Source organism: Haliotis rufescens, unplaced genomic scaffold (genome assembly GCF_023055435.1).
Source record: "Haliotis rufescens isolate VD_foot unplaced genomic scaffold, xgHalRufe1.0.p SCAF_5, whole genome shotgun sequence".
NCBI classification, from domain to species: Eukaryota; Metazoa; Mollusca; class Gastropoda; order Lepetellida; family Haliotidae; genus Haliotis; species Haliotis rufescens.
In genome coordinates, this window is record NW_025964223.1 from 45,908,063 (window position 1) to 45,914,062 (window position 6,000).

Here is a 6,000-nt window from a genome sequence, read left to right on the forward strand (position 1 = left end):
TAGCCGCTTAATGCCGAGCGCCAGACAGGGTAACAACAAGTACCATCTTTTAACGTTTTTTGGTATGACGCGGTCGGGGTTCGAACCCCGGACCTTCCGCTCTCCGGGCGGACGCTCTACCACAAGACCACGGAGGCGGTCTAAAAAGCTTTGAGGTATAGCATGAAGAAGCGTCCGGAAGTTGTGTTGTATATATCATATCATGTTCAACATATTGAAATTGTGCTACTGCTTGGGAGAAAACCGATGTTATATACGAGTAGTAGGGTACTATCGTAGTTTACACGTGTTGTTTGTTTGTTATTTGTTTGTTGTTTAACGCCCACTAAGCAATATTCCAGCTATGACGGCGGTCTGTAAATAATCTAGTCAGGACCAGACAATCAAGTGATTGACATCATGAGCATCGATCCACGCAATTGGGATACGATGACATGCATCAACCAAGTCAGCGAGCCTGACCACCCGATCCCGTTAGTCGCCTCTTACGACAAGTTGTCCATAGTCGCCTTTTACGGCAAGCATGGGTAGCTGAAGACCTATTCTAACCGAATCTTCACGTGTTTTGCACGTGTAATGAAAGTACATTGGTAGTAGACATATAACTAGCAGTAATCATGTATGTAAATGTGGTTTGAAAAGAAGCAGTAGGCGTCGATAACGGGCACTAGACGTCGTCGTTGTTGCAATATTACCGTTGCGCTGTGTAGTCGAGATCGTCCACGTATGTCAGCGGGATCATGCACGGGGTCAATGACACAGTGAACATGTCAGATATACTCAAACAAATCACAGTGAGTGTCCAGTTACCTGCCCTTAGGGCAATGTCGGGCATGTCTTCTTAATCCCTCGCTATAATGCAATATGTCACCCCTACAGATCAATTGCAGGGTCTGTTGTCACGTGATGGTCATTATAAGCAATAAGCAACTGTAGTATGTTGGTATGTATGAGATATACATGTTGACACATGTCACGTGACGCGATCCAGCCATCACTGACCAAATCAATGTCCACATAAAACTGGCACCTCCTATTTTCACTTCAGTTCGCCTTCAGTAAATAAATAGAGAAAATAGCATTTTAAGGTCATCACTGAAGAGATGTTTGCGATGTTTTTTCTATGTAATTCCAATACGCGGAATGAGGAAATGTGTTTTACCTTCTGAAAGAACAAAGAGTTTTGCATAAACAGGTTGATATATTTTCTATATACTGAACATTAAGGATCGTGAATATTTTTGGGATTTTGTTTTGTAGTGAAACCTGAATTTCTTTATATGTGTACGGTGCATAGAAATATTTCATGATCCCTAACGTTTGTGTTCAGTATTTGATTGAATATTCTTCATGTTATCCTTTAAATCTACAAAGCTGAAGTTGACTGTTTCTCAGAAATCGTAGCATCCAAATTCTGGCGAGTAGAATGTACGATAATACTTTGATGTTAACCACGAAAATATACCGGACATGCCGTCAACTGAACAATTTTATGACATTGTGCTCATTAATATATGTCACCCTGTCGTCATAATTAGTTTTTTGCACAAAGTTGACGTCACAGACTACTCAGACAAGTGCTCATTTAAACTGAACAAAAAGGTCAGGTATCATGAATATTTTTGGGAATAATTTTATAAAATTGTGTGCTCAGTCGCCACTACAAAAAACATATCCCCAAAGATATCCACGATCCCTAACATTTTTGTTAAATACTAACTTTACGGGAATAAATTGTTATTAATGTGTCAATTGGAGTTATCTCCCCTTGGGTCGTGTTCACCTACTTTTCCCACGTGACTTGTATATCAACAACAATATTGTTCATTAATGATGCGTTAAACCTCATTGTCATACATCGATCTCCATTGACTGACCTGAATCAGCCTATTATCTCTCCGTACAACAATCCCCCCTGACACCCAGTCACTAATGATGTCTTGGTCATGAATCAAACACGATTATCTCCCTTATCTCGCCATAAATCTCCAACGTGACACCCGTAACCCTCACAAATCCCCTCATTCCTCTTTAACCCTGCGTAACGCGAAAAATAAGAATTCCCCGCCCGGGGGAAAGGGTAAAGATTTACGCATCCAAAATATATCAGTGTAAGTACCTCCTGGGCGAGACAACTGTCCCTTCACGTGGTCATTGGCTTTAAGGGCATAATCTAGGCTAACTGACCTTAATGTGTCGGATTAACTGGACGACGGTCGACTACCCCTCGCTGTTACGTTGACGTAATGTTACTCGTAGGATTTGGACAATGTCCTTTTTACTGATCAGCCATATGGCAGGCTTGGACATTATATAGCGTTATGTGTTTGCTTTAGCGTGTCTGAGTTTGACGTTGATGAGCTTGGTGGGGATTACTTAAGGATTAATCTTGATTTGTTAACTATTGTCAATTTATTGAATAATCGAATGATAATTACCACAATTGGTCTTGTTTGCGAAACTTTGCACAATGATTTTTTTAATGTACGTAAACTGCCGGGCAAAAGAAAGTATCACCTATGTTTCATGGTGGCTTTAAATGAAACAAACAAGAAAAGGTTATTCGGTGGTGATGTATTTGATACGAGTACCATAGTTGTGTGTAGCACATTACGTTTGAAGTGTTTCGGCGACTGGTTTCAGCCTATTAACGTTTTGATAACATTTGTTTGTTTTTTGTGTATACTTTCTTTTGCCCGGTAGTGTTTTAGTCTCAAAACAAAATCTTACCTGATGGACAGTGTTTACAATAATATTAACATCACGGGATGACTTGCCACACAGAAGAGGCCGCCTCATCACGCATCCCTTTTGTAAGAGCCAGGTAAGAGGCGACTAACGGGATCGGGTGGACAGGTTCGTTGACTTGATGCATTTTATCGTATCCCAATTGCGTGGATCGATGCTAATGATGTTAATCTGGTACAGACTCGATTATTTACACACCGCCGTCAACAAACAAACAAACAAAAAAACAAACGTAAGACTAAATGAGGATCAGAGTTGTGATCTGGTTGTCTGTTTATGCATACCCCATGACGTCAGAGACTGTTCATGCTATCACCCACCAGGACGCACGCACTCGACGAGTTATACCTTGATAAGCTGAAATACTGCCGACTCGAACAATAATGACTTATATAGCATTACCTAACATTCTGAAACAGAGCAATGGACTGCCTCCGTGGCCTAGTGGTAGCGCGTTCGCCCGGAGAGCGGAAGGTCCGGGGTTGAATCCCCTGCCCCTACCAAAATACGTTTAAAGATGGTACTTGTTTTTCCCCTGCCTCGGCCTTTGTCACACAACTATACCATCCCCGTGGCTTCCTATATATCATCCACAACACGTCACCCACAAGAACAAAGCGTCTTTAGAAACACAATCAGCAATGATGACTTTTTAATAAGCTCTCAAGCGGAAACCTGACTGAAAGGACAGTGTGTAATGTGTGCAGGTGTTGGACGCCTCATGACGGTGTCAGCCACAGGTGAAGATTGTCGGAAATGAGAACCATTAGTTACCTATGATAGTTTCTGGTCATAAGTGTGTCTGCATATTGAAATTTCATTCTGGTAGTTTGTACCTGCGTGCTAGCGTGATATTACTATAATTCTGATATATGAGTTAAATTTAACGTCGGAAATTTTCAAGTTCCAGTGATAATTGCTAAATTTGATCCTGCATGTATCCATGAGCATGTAAAACTAGTATTTGACATATAATACACTGGCTGCTCTTGTTCAATGAGAGATTGTCACAAGAACACGTGGCGTACATATGTTCCCAGATAATGGCACTTCATGGAGAAGTTAGGGGGCACGGGTGGCCCAGTCGTCTAAGGCGCCGCGATTCGCTGTGCAGAGTTGCGTCCATTGGGCACCCAACTCACTCACTAACTCGTGGAGAAATTATCAGTGGATTGCACGTGCTGCACGTGAATATCATGCAAAACATTATATATTTCCCTGACAAAGGTGAGGTGAAATGGGATTTAACGTCGCGTTCAAGATTATTGCACTTACATAGCGACATGCATGCACGTGGCTGCTTGTACTAGTCCGGACTGATGCCGATTCTTTAGTGCTAGCCCACTGAGATACCATGCCGCAGTTTAACATGAATACCCTAGTCAGACACAGTATTTTGACTACGAGTCGACCAGTCCTTATTTTAGCCCCTTAATGCCGAGCGTCAGACAGGGTAACAACAAGTACCATCCTTAACGTTTTTCGGTACAACGCGGCCGGGGATCAAACTCCGGACCCTAGTCTCTCCGGCCGGACGCTCTACCACCAGACCACGGAGGCGGATTGTCATTGTCACTATAACACGTGGAGTACATAAATAGCCAGATTGTGGAACTACAAGGAGTATTGTCAGTGGACTGCATACTGCACGTGCATATCTAAACTCAACTCAACTCCAGTTTATTCTCCTGAAAAAGAAAAACCCACAATGGTACAAGATAAAAGTTATAGATTTCAGCAAAATAATTAACTGTAAAACCAAACCGTAGGATCAGTAATATTACATGCATATATACAAAAAGAATAATGTACATTTGTATATCACATACACGTCTTTGAATGATCATTCACACATGATAATGCACCAACATGATTTTTTACAATGTATAACAATAAATCATAAGAAAAATCACTTTTTGTGTATATGGGAACACACCAGTTCGTATACTATAAAGGTATGCATAGGTATACATAAATTAGTAAAGGTAATGAAATTCATCAGCTATAGCTGGCGATTTGCAGAGTCTACATGTTCGTAACTGTCTATCTATGCCCAACCAGCGACCAACTTCTACAGGTAAAGGAAGTTCGGAATTTCAATATAGGGTTGTAAATATGATTTACGGCATATCTTTCAGATATAAATATCCTTGATGAAACAAGGAGAACTCGTGGCAGTATATTATTTACATGATATCAATTTACTGCCGCACGAAAACAAGTGTTTAAATCGGAAATACCTTTATAATCCGATAATGTACAGTACTCGATGACAAAGACTCAAAAACGTTTCATTAAACACTATTCCTGAAAATAACGACATTACTTTAGTACAGTCGCACTAGAGCCCCTTTCTGGTAGGATTTAATGGCGACACTGGTCTGTCACATGAGCGACTACGTTGTCATTGTGTCGTTATCGGATCGTGGTGGTGTACAGGAATTCCAGCACGTTTTGCTATTACCAAAGTAGACACAATGTATACATTTACTATTGCCATTAGTAACGTTTCTCTGTTTCACCGAGTCAACGCATCGCGACCACTGATTATACTATCATGTAGCGCCCTCCTCGGCCCTGCCACTAGGAGAGTATAGTGCTTTATCGAATATATTCGTCAAAAGGAAATTATTCTTTTGTATGTCAAACCAAACATCATATACGATAGACGCCCGGAAGTTCTCACAATGCCATTCCAATGCCACATCATCGTACGAAGTGACACGTTTAGTTGTCCAACGACCAATACGCATCCCGTAGACGTTGTTTAGAACGGGTGCCATTCAAACTTCTCTTTATACAATGACCTGTTGAAGTGCCAATAACAATGTGTTTAAAAGCTGGCATAAATTTGTATAATTAGGCACTGCATGGTTACTTAAATTCATTATAGCATTTCCAAGTACGGTGTTAGTACATTTGCCTCCAACACAAAGTATGACGTGGTCAGTGAGCAGGGGTGTTTTTTTTTTCACAAACACAAACTTGGGTTCACTTTTTGATAATAATGTTCCAGAATAAACGGTATTCAACCGTAATTATTAACCTGAAACGTTAATAGCTTATTGAACGAATTAATGTGTTTTTAAGTATTTGGAAATGGAAATAATCGATTTTAGTTGTAGGTTTTTCGAGCGTTCAACGGCGCTGCTTGGCTGGGCGCACCTGGCTCCGTTGAAGTGTGCATTCCGTAAGAGGAAAGATTCCGATACAGATGCTTAAGTGCACAATATATGTTATAATACATGGATT